Source organism: Colobus angolensis, unplaced genomic scaffold (genome assembly GCF_000951035.1).
Source record: "Colobus angolensis palliatus isolate OR3802 unplaced genomic scaffold, Cang.pa_1.0 Scaffold439, whole genome shotgun sequence".
Classification (NCBI taxonomy): Eukaryota; Metazoa; Chordata; class Mammalia; order Primates; family Cercopithecidae; genus Colobus; species Colobus angolensis.
In genome coordinates, this window is record NW_012117810.1 from 985,221 (window position 1) to 1,000,309 (window position 15,089).

Sequence of the window (15,089 nt, forward strand, 5' to 3'; positions counted from 1 at the left end):
CTACAGAATGGGAGAAAATTTTTGCAATCTGCTCAACTGACAAAGGGCTAATATCCAGAACCTACAAAGAACCCAATCAAATTTACAAGAAAAAAACAGACAACACCATCAAAAAGTGGGCAAAGGATATGAACAGACACTTCTCAAAAGAAGACATTCATATAGCCAACAGACACATGAAAAAATGCTCATCATCACTGTAGTCCATTTTGAGTTGATTTCTGTACATGACATAAGATAAGGGCCCAGTTTTGTTCTTCTGCATATGGAGATCCAGTTTTCCTAAGACCACTTTTAACAAGATTCTGATGAATATTTTCCACATAAAGATGAAATCAGCTCTTCTTTCCTTATCTTCTGAAAGCAGATCATCATGAGTGGTATTTTCAGAACATTTTGATTATTTTTTATGTTACTGTTTCCCTAGAAGAGTTTGTGCACTGGTCAGAGTTCCCTTTTGAAGGAAAGCCAGAAATGGTCACTGTTTTGGGAAGCATACCACGTGGAAAAAGAGTAGTTCATTTCTGAGCAGATAGTATAGAAATATTAAAGCTTTTAAAACTACTAATATTTTATAACATTTTAAATATCTAATGTCTTAATTAATCTCATTCAACATTTATAAAACTTCATGAAGTAGCTTTCTTTTTTTAAAAAAAAAAATCCCATTTTACAAATGAAGAAACTGAGGCTCCTGGAAGTATACAACTTCCTGAAGTTCACACAGTTACAAAGTGCCTAGCCAAGGCTCTTACCTCTGCAGCATCATCTCTCCTTCTGGCAAATAGGCCTTGGACCTTTTCTCATTCTCATAAAGTCGGGGTGATGGTGTTCCCTTTGTGCAGGTAAACCATCTCTCCTTTCTCTGGCCCTAGGGGTTTCTGGTTTTTGAAAAATCATTTCTCCCATTTTCTACCACCCCTCACTCTTCCCATCCTAACTCTCTCTTCCCATAAAGAACCCTTTAGTCTACTTCTACCACTCTTTTTCTAAGTTGGGGGCTTCCACCTAACTGAACTCAGCAACTACTTGACTATACCATTCTTCCCAAGTAAACATGGAGAGCTGGAAGGACTCTTGGGGACTGCAAAAGTCCTAGCAAAGGAGAGACACCTACCACCTGGATTCCTACACTTGTCTTTGAAGGACAAAGTCTTTGTACCAGCAAATAGGATTCAATTTTAAATATAAATGAATAGAAATGCTTTTTCTTCCTTGAGCACTTGTTTCAGGGGTTGTGACTGCACCACTTCCTGTAACTTCTCATTTCCTGTTTTCCTCTGAGAAAGCCTAACATGTTAGACAAGGAAACAGACTCTATGTCTTCATGAGGGTACAGCCTCTCTAATACTTACTATCTGTGTTTCCAGATCTTGGGAAAAAGTGAATATGAAGGACTACTATCCTCTCAGAAAACTGACATAATTCCCTACGTAAGATCACTGTGGGCTTCGAAATGGAAGAGACAGATAAGGGCTTCCGTTTCTTGACCTTGTTCCTTTAATATGGAACCTACTAAAGACATCCAAGTGCATATCAGTTGAGCAAATCTGTTAGTGGAGATCAGAAGTGCCAGCTCATGACTAAGCCTCTTGGAGAGTTAGCCACAGCAAGGTGGTTTTGACTGTTATACCACTTTACGTGGTTTTTATTCTTTTTCGTACATTTGTTTCATATATGTCCATAATAGGTCATTGGTTAAGGCTATAGATCATAAAGAATAATCATGTTGAAATATAAATTAATGAAGGGGGCACATCTTCTCAGGACCTCCTGAGGGCTGTGTCACAGGCAAAAAAAATTATGTTTTAAAGGAAAGAGTTAATGAGGAGCATAAAAATGATCACTTAGGAGATCCATGTGATGATTAAAATTAAAATTAAAAATAACAATTATAAAAATTTTGAATTTTCAAAAAGTAGAGAAAACTTATAAAACTATATATTAGATATTATGTATTCACCATGCCATAATTGTCATAATTGTTTCTTACCTCATTTTTTATAAGTAGTTATATTTATAGTTATAGTCAGAAATTCACCTCCATCCTTTCCCCTTCCTTACTTCCTCCTTTCTCAGAGGTAACTACTATATTGAGTGTATATAGATTATTCCTTTGCATGTTTATATTTTAGTACATATGTCTGTATCTATAAATATTCAATCTTATTTTAAGTTTATGTATGTATTCTATTTCTAAAATTTTTCCATATTGATTGTCAAAAATATCTTAATCTAAAAAATATTTTATAGTACATCAAGATGTTAACACTTAACTAAACCCTTGTAAATTAAGCACTTGAAAACTAAGCATGAATATTATTAAACAAAATTTTGTAGGCTCTAAATGCCAGAAACAAAAATCAAAATCCTCAAAGAAATTTTTTACATTTCTAGGATAATACCAAGTAGTTAAATTTCAGTCTTCATTTTAATGCCTGTATTTTTATCCCCAAACTTCACAGACAACTTATTTGAGTCCCTGATTTCCTAGGTTATGGCCCAATTCTAGGTGAAGAGCACCACATTAACTCCCAACAACCAGGAACTCCTGTATTGAGAACTGGGCAACTACATCATCAAGAGCTCAAGAGCTAGATCTCCATTCTGTCACGAGCCAAGAGGTCTCCATCTCACAACTATGTTGAACTCCACAACCATCTAAATCAGTTAATTGTTCTTAGTCTACTGATAATACCCAAGCCCCTAAACACGTGTTGGAAATTGATTCCTCCAGCCAGTCCACAAGTATGCTTATCTTATAGTCCTAACATAGACTGCCATAATTTCCTTACGCACATACGGTAATAAAATGTCCTTCAGGAGAACATAGGGCCTTTCTTTGAAGGGGAAGGGCTGTGCAGTAGGAAATACAACAATTAAAAGAGAAAGAAAAGATTCAATAATGAAAACAGTAGATGAAAAAGTAAACAAATTAGTTTTTTAACCATATCCTGGTTCAGTTAATATTTACCATCTATAGCTTTGTCTTTTGTTGCTAGAACAAAGGCCTTGCCTGTGAGAACACAATATAAGAAGCCAAACAGTGAGTGTTGCTTCACTGTGATAACTGCTGGTATCCCCCTCAGTACTCCTGGAAACCCACGGAGATTGTGATGGAGAGACATCTCCTGAGTATCCTGCTCCTTACCACTCTCTCGAGAGGTGTGACAATGAGGTAGGAACTGAACTAATGAGCTAATTGGGAAGTTTCCTCCATGTCCCAAGAGAACTAGAGTATAAGACCTGTTGTTGGTTTTGTTGCTGCTGCTGCTACAGTTTCAGAAAGTTATGAATGAAGGTTGGCATATAAGTAACCTATTGTTCCAAAACAATCTGCCACAAAATTTAACAGCTTGAAACAACAAATATTTATTAACTCAGGTTTTCTGTGGGTCAAGAAATATAGAGCAGCAGGGCTAATGATTCTGAGTGAAGATCTTTCATGAAGTTAAAGTCAATAAACTATAGCTGTAGTCTAATCTGAATGCTAGACTGGAGAAGAATCTGCTTCCAAGCTCACTTGTGTGGTTGCTGTCAGGATCCAGCTCTTTACAGGATATTGGATTGAAGGCCTAATTTTATTGCTTACTATTGGCCATAAGTCTCCCTTAGTTCCTGGCCACATGGATCTTTCCATAGAGCAGCCTGCAACATGGCAGCTGGCTTCTGTAATGGTGAGTGATTTGACATGGGGAGAGAAAGTGCCTAGCACAGAAGCCTCAGTCTTTTCATAATATAATCTTAGAAATCACATACTTCACTCCTGGGATATTCTATTCATCAGAAGTCAGTCAGTCCAGCATCAGGTCAGTGCCCCTCTGGCATGAAGCTTTCAGAGGAAGGAGCAAGCAGCAATCTTTGCTGTTCTGCAGCCTCTACTGGTGATACACAGGCCAACAGGGTCTGGAGTGGACCTCCAGCAAACTGCGTCCGACAGACCTACAGAAGAAGTGTTAGAAGAAAAACTAACAAACAAAGCAACAACATCAACATCAACATCAAGGACCCCCACATAAAAATCCCATCCAAAAGTCATCATCTTCAAAGATGAAAGGTAGACAAATCCACAAAGATGAGGAAAAACCAATGCAAAGACACTGAAAATTCCAAAAACCAGAATGCCTCTACTCCTCCAAATGATCGCAAATCCTCTCCAGGAAGGGCACAAAACTGGATAGAGAATGAGACTGATGAATTGACATAAGTAGGCTTTGGAAGATGGATAATAACAAACTCCCCTGAGCTAAAGGAGCATATTCTAACCCAATGCAAGAAAGCCAAGAACCTTGATGAAATATTGAATAACCAGTTTAGAGAGGAAAATAAATGACCTGATGGAGCTGAAAAACACAGCACGGGATCTTTGCAAAGCATACACAAGTATCAAAAGCTGAACTGATCAAGTAGAAGAAAGGATATCAGAGATTGAAGATCAACTTACTGAAATAAGGTTTGAAGCCAAGATTAGAGAAAAAAAAGAATGAAAAGGAATGAACAAAGCCTCCAAGAAATATGGAACTATGTGAAAAGACCCAGCCTGTAATTGATTGGTGTACCTGAAAGTGACGGGGAGAATGGAACCAAGTCAGAAAACATACTTCAGGATATTATCCAGGAGAACTTCCCCAATCAAGCAAGATGGGCCAACATTCAAATTCAGGAAATACAGAGAACACTGCCAAGACACTCCTCAAGAATTGCAACCCCAGCACACATAATTGTCAGATTCTCCAAGGTTGAAACAAAGGAAAAAATGTTAAGGGCAGCCAGAGAGAAAGGTAAGGTTACCTACAAAGGAGAGCCCATCAGACTGACAGCAGATCTATCTACAGAAGCCCTACAAGCCAGAAGAGAGTGGGGACCAATATTCAACATTCTTAAAGAAAAGAATTTTCAACCCAGAATTTTATATCCAATCAAAAGCTTCATAAGTGAAGGAGAAGTAAAATCCTTTCTAGACAAACAAATGCTGATGGATTTTGTCACCACCAGGCCTGCATTACAAGAGCTCCTGAAGGAAGCACTAAATATGAAAAGGAAAAACTGTACCAGTCACTGCAAAAACACCAAAATATAAAGACCAATGACACTGTGAAGAAATTAGGTTTGAAGCCAATTTGAACTAATGTTCAAAATAACCAGCTAGCATGATAATGACAGGATCAAATCCACACATAACAATATTAACCTTAAATGTAAATAGTCTAAATACCCCAACTAAAACACACAGACTGGAAAACTGGATCAAAAGTCAAGACCCATTGGTTGGGAAACTGATCTCATGTGCAAAGACACACATAGGCTCAAAATAAAGGGATGGAGGAATATTTACCAAGCAAATGGAAAGAAAAAAATAAGCAGAGGTTGCAATGCTAGTTTCTGATAAAACAGACTTTAAACCAACAAAGATCAAAAGAGACAAAGAGGGGCATTAAGTAATGGTAAAGGGATCAATGCAAAAAGAAGAGCTAACTATCCTAAATATATATGCACTCAATACAGGAGCATCCAGATTCATAAAGCAAGTTCTTAGAGACCTACAAAAAGATTTAGACGCTTACACAATAATAATGGAAGACTTTAACACCCCACTGTCAATATTAGATCAACGAGACAGAAAATTAACACAGATACTCAGCAAATTAACATGCCTCAGCAAGTGCAAAAGAACTGAAATCATAACAGACAGTCTCTCAGACCACAGTGAGATCAAATTAGAATTCAGAATTAAGAAACACTCCCACAATGGTGCAACTACATGGGAAATGAACTACCTGCTCCTGAATGACTACTGGGTACGTAACAAAGTTAAGGCACAAATAAAGAAGTTCTTTGAAATCAACGAGGACAAAGAGACAATGTATTAGAATCTCTGGGACACAGCTAAAGCAGTGGGAAATTTATAGCACTAAATGCCCACAACAGAAAGCTGGAAAGATCTAAAATCGACACTCTAACGTCACAATGAAAAAAAATAGAGAAGCAAGAGATAACAAATTCAAAAGCTAGCATAAGACAAGAAATAACTAAGATCAGAGTAGAAGTGAAGGAGATAGAGACACGAAAAGCCCTTCAAAAAAATCAACGAATCCAGTAGCTGGTTCTTTGAAAAAATGAAAAAATAGATAGACCGCTAGTTAGACTAAAAAAGAAGAAAAGAGAGGAGAACTAAATAGACAAAATAAAAAATGATAAAGGGGATATCACCACTGATTCCACAGAAATACAAAATACCATTGGAGAATACTATAAACACCTCTAAGCAAATAAACTAGAAAACATAGAAGAAACGCATAAATTCCTGGACACATACACCCTCCCAAGACTAAACCAGGAAGAAGTCTTACCCCTGAATAGACCAATAGCAAGTTCTGAAATTGAGGCAGTAATTAATGGTCTACCAACCAAAAAAAGCCCAGGACCAGATGGATTCAGAGCCAAATCCTACCAAAGGTACAAATAGGAGCTGGTACCATTTCTTCTGAAACTATTCCAAACCACAGAAAAAGAAGGACTCTTCCCTAACTCATTTTATGAGGCCAGCGTCATCCTGATACCAAAACCTGGCAGAGACACAACAACAACAACAACAACAACAACAACAACAAAAAACCAGGAAATTTCAAGCCAATATCCTTGATGAGCATTGATGTGAAAATCCTCAATAAAATACTGGCAAACCGAATCTAACAGCACATCAAACAGTTTATCCACTATGAACAAGTTGGCTTCCTCCCTGGGATGCAAGGCTGGTTCAACATATGAATATCAATAAATGTAGTCCATCACATAAATAGAATCAATGACAAAAACCACATGAATATCTCAATAGATGCAGAAAAGGCCTTCAATAAAATTCAACATCCCTTAATGCTAAAAACTCTCAATAAACTAGATATCGATGGAGCATAACTTAAAATAATAAGAGCTACTTATGACAAACCCATAGCCAATATCGTATTGAATGGGCAAAAGCTGGAAGCATTCCCTTTGAAAACTGTCACACGACAAGGATGCCCTCTCTCACTGCTCCTATTGAACATAATATTGGAAATTCTGGCTAGGGCAATCAGGCAAGAGAAAGAAATAAAGCATATTCAAATAGGAAGACAGAAAGTCAAATTGTCTATGTTTGAAGATGACATGATTTTATATTTAGAAAGTACCATTGTCTCAGTCCAAAAACTCCATAAGCTGATAAGCAACTTCAGCAAAATCTCAAGATACAAAATCAATGTGCAAAAATTCACAAGCATTCCTGTATACCAACAATAGACAAGCAGAGAGCCAAGTCATGAGTGAGCTCCCATTCACAATTGCTACAAAGAGAATAAAATACCTAGGAATACAATTTACAAGGGACACGAAGGACCTCTTCAAGGAGAACTACAAACCACTGCTAAAGGAAATAAGAGAGGACACTAACAAATGGAAAAGCATTCCTTGCCCATGGATAGAAAGAATCAATATCATGAAAACAGCCATACTGCCCAAAGTAATTTATATATTATATGCTATCCTATCAATCTACCAGTGGACTTTCTTCACAGAATTAGAAAAAACAACTATAAATTTTGTATGTAACCAAAAAAGAGCCCATATAGCCAAGACAATCCTAAGCAAAAAGAACGAAGCTGGAGGCATCACGCTACCTGTCTCCAAACTGTACTACAAGGCTACAGTAACCAAAACAGCATAGTACTGGTACCAAAACAGACACATGGACAAATGGAACAGAACAGAGACCTCAGAAATAACACCACACATTTACAACCATCTGATCTTCAGCAAACATGAAAAAAAAAAAAAAAACAAGCAATAAGGAAGGGATTCCACATTTAATAAATGGTGCTGGGAAAATTGGCTAGCCATCTGCAGAAAATTGAAAATGGACCCCTTCCTTTCACCTTATACAAAAATTAACTCAAGATGGATTAAAGATTTAAATGTAAAACCCAAAACCATAAAAATCCTAGAAGAAAACCTAGGCAATACCATTCAGGACATAGGTGGGGCAAAGACTTCATGGCTAAAACACCAAAAACAATTGCAACAAAAGCCAGAATTGACAAGTGGTACCTAATCAAACTAAAGAGCTTCTGCACAGCAAAAGGAACTATCATCAGAGTGAACAGACAACCTACAGAAGGGAGGAAATTTTTTGCATTTGACAAAGGTCTAATATCCAGAATCTACAAAGAACTTAAACAAATTTACAAGAAAAAATCCAACAACCCCATCAAAAAGTGGGTGAAGGATATGAACAGACACTTCTCAAAAGAAGGCATTAATGTGGCCAACAAACATATGAAAAAAAGCTCATCACCACTGGTCATCAGAGAAATGCAAATCAAAACCACAATGAGATACCATCTCATGCCAGTTAGAACGGCAATTATTAAAAAGTCAGGAAACAAAAGATGCTGGTGAGACTGTGGACAAGTAGGAAAGCTTTTTACACTGTTGGTGGGAGTGTAAATTAGCTCAACCATTGTGGAAGACAGTGTGGTGAACCAGAAATACCATTTGACCCAGCAATCCCATTACTGGGTATATACCCAAAGAATTATAAATCATTCTACTATAAAGACACATGCACACATATGTTTATTGTGGCATTGTTCACAATAGCAAAGACTTGGAATCAACCCAAATGCCCATCAATGATAGCCTGGGTAAAGAAAATGTGGCACATATACACCATGGAATACTATGCAGCCATGAAAAGAATGAGTTCATGTCCTTTGTAGGGACATGGATGAAGCTGGAAAGCATCATTCTCACATTCTCAGCAAACTACCACAAGAACAGAAGGCCAAACACTGCATATTCTCACTCATAAGTGGGAGTTGGACAATGAGAAAACATGGACACAGAGAGGGGAACATCACACACAAGGGCCTGTTGGGGGGTGGGGTGCAAGGGGATGGAGAGCATTAGGACAAATATCTAATGCATGGAGGGCTTAAAACCTAGATGATGGGTTGATAGGTGCAGCAAAGTACCATGGCACATGTATATCTATGTAACAAACTTGCATGTTCTGCACATGTATTCTAGAACTTAAAGTAAAATTAAAAAAAAAAAGAATTGAGTCAGACCACACCCAAGGGGAAGAAAACTATTTTTTGACGTATTTTTAGAACCACCACAGATGCTGATAAATAAGGATGTGCCTCACATAAGGAACTCTTAGGGCTGGAGAAAGGAGAACTGGCTTTGCTTGTATGGAAATGTTATTACCTCTCAACTGAGGAAATAAGAAGAGATATGCGGTATTGGCTGGAAAAGAGAATTTGTTACAGCGGGTGGGGCAATATCTTTCTGATCTTTCTCAAGTGCTTAGTCTGGATAACATGAGAGAAAATATGAAATCTAAAAAGTAGATTGGAGTTTAAATCAGAGAACCAGTTTCTACCAAACTGAATTGAATAATCTTTGTGAAATTGCTGAACTTTGATCCTCAGTGTCTCCATCTACACAGTGGGAATGAAAACAACATCCATTTAGCAAAGAGTTCTCATGAAGATTGGGTGAGATCAATTAAAGGCAATATGTACTTTGTGATGTGTACATGTTACAAAATTATTTTTTATTAGCCATAAAAAGCCTTAATGTTTCAGTACCATTTTTTTTCCTTTTTATTACTGCCACTAAGGACAACTTCATCTTCTCAAGTTTGAGACATCATTTCTTTATAGCATTACTATCAGTAATGAGTTTTTCAAAATCTCACTTTCTGTCTAAGCATGCTATTTTGCTCCAGGTTTGTATACTGACAAGCTTACAAATCACAAGCAGGTAGATAATTAGATCAAAGGGTACAAATGCATGGTTTACCTTTCCATCCTCCTAGTTCCTGTTGTACTGACTAAAGTTCTCCCTCTCTTTCTCTCTCTCTTTATTAAAGTGTGTCATCTCTTCCTAGCTTCCTCTCCTTAAGTGATCTGTTAACTATTTTTCATCCAGGGTGAGCATTCTAAAAAAGGCCTGTATCTAAGGAAATAGAAATTCATGCTGTTTTCCCATTTCCTGCAATGAAGCAAAACTAACTCAATTCAAGACTCCATAGTGCTTCTAGGTTCTGTCTCCCTTAATTCAGATAGTCATTTTTCTCTAATTTATTTTCTAGACCATAGTGTTTGTTAAATTTGCTTTCCTAAGCGAGAAAAAAATAGTTGATTTTATAATGATTAAACCTTTCTCTTCTCTTATGGATCTTAAGAGGAAATAAGTAAATGATAAGTAATTCTATGATCCTAGTGTTGCAGAGGCAGGTAAACAAACAGTGGAAAACTGGTCCTGCCTGAATTGGCATACAAGAGCAAATGGAATGGAGAAGAAGGCAAGGATACTATCATGGTCTGGGCCATGTGGTTTGCACACTATTCTATTCCTCAGACTTTTCACTGACCACAAGCGTTGGTTCATCATTGCCAAGCCAGGGATCAAGATGAGCCATTAAAAGTCTATCTAACTTCAGCCACAGCTGTGCCATGGGAGAATCTCAGAATCTGATCAGTGGTGGGAGAATGGAATACTACCCATTACACTCAATGAGTTAGGTATGTTTCATTTTCTGTGACTGGTGTTTGCTATTTTATCCAGATCAAATCTTCAAGTAAGATGGAGCTGAGAGTTGATACAGAACATCTTTAACTTATCCTTCTAAAAGGACAAGTGGACCAAAACACGACTTTTTAACACTGGTATTTTGCTTACACAAAATATTGACATAATGCACTTACAGGCACTTTGCAAACTCTAGCATGCTAACCACTCTGTTAGGAGCCAGCCCAAGGTCCACAGTGAGAGCAAATCCGAGTTCATTAAATTTCTTTACATTATCTTTTCTCCACAGACATGTGAGGGAAGGCATTTATTTTCCCTCAAGAATCAGTTACAGTCTATGTGTCCCTGTCCCCAAGGTGAAGAAGCACGTGCAGAACTTCACGTTGTGCCTGAAAACCTTCACAGACTTCACCTGCCCGTACAGCCTCTTCTACAACACTTGGTCCTGGGACAATGAGCTGCTTCTCCTTGTCAACAAAATGGGAATGTATCTGCTGTACACTGGAAATGCCATGGTCACTTTCAGTGCTCCCACCCCCTGCCCTCGATCTCCTTGTGCTCCGACCCATGTTAGTGTGAGCTGGGAGTTTGCCTCTGGAATTGCTCTGGGTAAATGGGAAGCTGGTGGGAAGGAAGGGTGTGTGGAAGGGGTACTCTGTAGGGGCAGCAGCTAAGATAATCCTGGGACAAGAGCAGGATTCCTTTGGGGGACATTTTGATGAAAATCAATCCTTTGTTGGTGAGATATGGGATGTGTTTTTGTGGGATCATGTGCTCCCTCTAAAGGAGATGTGTGACTCCTGTTACAGTGGCAGACTCCTGAATCGGCACACCCTGACTTATGACGATAATGGATATGTGGTAACTAAGCCCAAAGTGTAGGCTTAAGTCTCAGTCTCTTTGGTCATGATTTGTGTTTTATGATAATCACATACTCTTTGAAATTAAATGCATTGATTTTGTTTTCTGTTTCTGGCTCTGTTATGATAGTGTAAACTATACTTTAAAAAGACAAGGGATAAGTAGGATTTCAATATACATTATTTATTGTTACAAAAATTATTTTGGGTGAATTGCACCATAATTTTCTGCAGTGCCAAACTACAGGAACTCAGGGGAACACACTACTTTTAGTACTGGTCACCAATCTTACAGAGCCCTGTACCACTGTGGGAGGTCCTATGAGGTTCTGTGCACTCACATTCAGCAATCTATAAAACTGATGTTACTACTGGGAGAGGCTTTCAGAAGTGGGATAATGTAGTGAGCAGGAACCCCAAAGAGGGAGTCTCAAAAGGGGTTTTCACAGGAGCAGGGTTGTGAGAGTATTTCCTTGGTACTCAGTGCAGAAAGGACTCAGAGGTGTCCCTGGAAAACATCTAGATAAAGGCAAAGATAAGCTGCCCTGGAGGTTTCTCATTATATCCACTCGGCTTGCTCTCCTGCAGGTAGTACTCTGAAGGAGCAAATCTTTTACTGTTTCAGGCAATGCTTCATAAACATGAAGGTTTCCCTTCTTGGGCCTTTCACACTTAGGGATCCCCAGGTCCTTTATTTTACAGGCACTTTCAATGCATTTTCAATGGGGACACTTGGACAGTTTTGGTAGGTGATAGATACAGTTTGATTCTGTTTTCATCAGCCCTTTATGGACCAGAAGACATATGGCAAGTTCTGTCTTTTTTTTCTCCAGGCCAAATAATTCTAAAATCTTAATCCTTTTCACAGATCAGAATAACTTTCTCCTTTAGAAGGCAATAAACTCCCAGACTCTTGTTTAGAACTGTATTTAAACTTAGAGTTTAAACTAGGTACCTAACTATACACAGAAAATAAGTTCATCCATGTAGCGATGACAAGGGTAAAGGCAAGGCATATATTGCCTTGTAGCATGGATTTCCATGAAAAGGGTAAAGGCAAGGCATGGACTTCCATATAGAAATGAAAAGGGTAAAGGCAAGGCATGGATCAGATTATGTTCTATACAGAGAAGAGTGAAAATCATGGGCTAATTTCCAGATCTAAGTCAGCAAGAGTTAGCTGGAAGGTGACAAAAATAAACTCAATTACAAAAAAATCCTCAGATATCAGATATCCCTATACTTGTGAATTCAGTGTAGCATGTGTTACTCCCACAGAAAGCATATATAAGCGCAGCCAAATTCAGAGGCTGGATGTGACCATGTTGCTTACTAGTAACAGAGGCTTACCGAGGAAGTAAATCTAATGTGAACCTCAACAAAATTGGAAAACAATTTCATGGGTCTCCAAGGCAGATGACAATGTTTAAAGCCTATAATATTTTTTTCTGGAATGTCAAGATCTGCTACTGTTGTCAATGCTCAAAGTAGAAAGTGATGATAAGTGGGAAGGTGGTTTCGACCATGTTTTGAACACATCCTGTGCACCAACTATGTCCTCTTTAAAGTTTTAGAGCTCAATATCTACATGACATTTAGGTTTACCTGTCAACCTAGTACTTTAAGTAGGTGTTATGCAACCACCCTCTTTTCTGCTTTCAACAAACTGATAGCAATCAGCTACTCCTTGCTTGCAATTCCCTACAGCTTTGCACCTGTGAGCAGCAACTGACCACTCCCCTGGTGGTAACCTGTGCGGTTAGTGGAAGGTATAGGAGAATGATGGTGAAAACAAAGTCAAGTCATGGAGACTCTTGGTTCCTTAATGCCGCATTACCACCAAATTTTGCAACTCTTTTTGGCTGGAGGATGAATGATAGGATTCAATTTTCATGAACTTACAAAAATACTCAGGCTATGATTGACTATATGTCAAACTGACAAAGATTCTAGGCAAAAGGTTTTTTGCCAATAGCATGGTGAAGGGCGTTCTTGACCTCCTTGTTCCTCAAAGTGTACACAACAGGATTAAGGAGTGAAGTAAAGACGGTGTATGTCACTGAAATTAGCTGGTCCTGATCCCTGGTGTTCTCTGACTTGAGCTTGAGGTAGGCAATGGAGGCACAGCCATAGTAGATGATGACCACAGTGAGGTGGGAGGCACAAGTTGCAAAAGCCTTTTTCCAGCCCTCAGGAGAGGTGACCTTGAGGATGGTAGAGATGATGAGGATGTAGGAGATGAAGACCAAACCCAGGGGCACCACAATAACCAGGGAACTAACAACAAAATTAATTAGGTCATGTAGAGTGGTATCAACACAGGAAGGTTTCATAACTGGGTGGATATCACAGAAATAATGGGCCACCTCTTTATCACAAAAAGGCAGCCTGAACACAGATGAAATCTGAACTATGGCCACGAGCAGCCCAACGCTGCAGGCCCCACATACCTGCTGGGCACACACTTTCTTGTTCATGATGATCATCTACCTCAAAGGGTTACAGATGGCCACATAGCGATCATACCCCATGGCTGTGAGCAGAAAGCAGTTGTTGATGGCCAAGGTAATAAAAAAAAACATCTGGGTGGCACAGCCAGCCAAAGAGATAGGTTTGCTTCGACTTAAGAGACTGGAGAGCATCCATGGTACAATGACTAACGTGTAGACAGTCTCTGAAGTGGAAAGCACACTAAGAAAGAAGTACATGGGGGTGTGAAGGTGACGATCAGTGCTGATAATTGTCACATTATGACATTGCCAGCCAGGGTTAAAAGATACAAGGTAAGAAATGCCACAAAGAGGGTGAGCTTGTGTTCATGAAAGCTGGAGAAACCCTGGAAAACAAACTCCCTTACTACTGTGTGGTTCTCTCTCTTCATTGGATAAATAAATGGATTGAAAATACAGAGACTTAGGTCAATTAGTCAGAAGACATCAGTGCCCAATGCTTTCAGCAGGTGAATCCTCTAAGAAGATAATAAGGATTCTGTTCGTGGACAGATGCCAAGTTATTGGGGATGACTGTTCACCTATAGATATAGATAGAAAAACACAATAAGACAACAATTTCATGCATGGCAGTGTGTCTATAAATATAAAATATAAATATAAATACATTATATATAATAAATATATATTATTAAATATAAATATATATACATATATACACACACACATATATACACGACTACATAGGGATGGAAAAAATGGAAGAAAAGATACCTGTGGTGAGTTTGAGAAAGATTTCCTAGTGACCTAGCACGTAAGCGTTAGAGAAAAACTAGGCTAAAGACACAGGAAATGCATAGTTAAATTTGAAAGGAATTTTCTTTTAGATTATAGTTTCAGATTTTGTTTACCTGAAACAAATTTTTCAACCTCTTCCACTTTGTTTAAACCACAGTTTCGATTGTCTCTTTAAAGATCTTTCTTTATGGGTTGCCAAACAAGACAATGCTCTCTGCTCCAACATAATGTAAGTGTTTACTTTCTCCCTGTTGCTCTTCTCTGCATGTTTCACGAACTCCTTTCACAAGTCATCAAACAGCTTCAAACCTGACTGTCCCCCTACATTTTTTAGAACAAGAGATGTTCCTCTCTTTTTTCAATGCTTGACTTGAGTCTCCTCCTCCTCAGAAAGTCTTCTCAGGAC

The 15,089-nt window shown here is 38.4% G+C and overlaps 1 pseudogene; it reads right to left on the reverse strand.

The window, feature by feature from the left end:
• Positions 1–13,384: 13,384 nt before the first annotated feature.
• LOC105522647 lies at positions 13,385–14,316 on the reverse strand (annotated as a pseudogene).
• Positions 14,317–15,089: the final 773 nt, after the last annotated feature.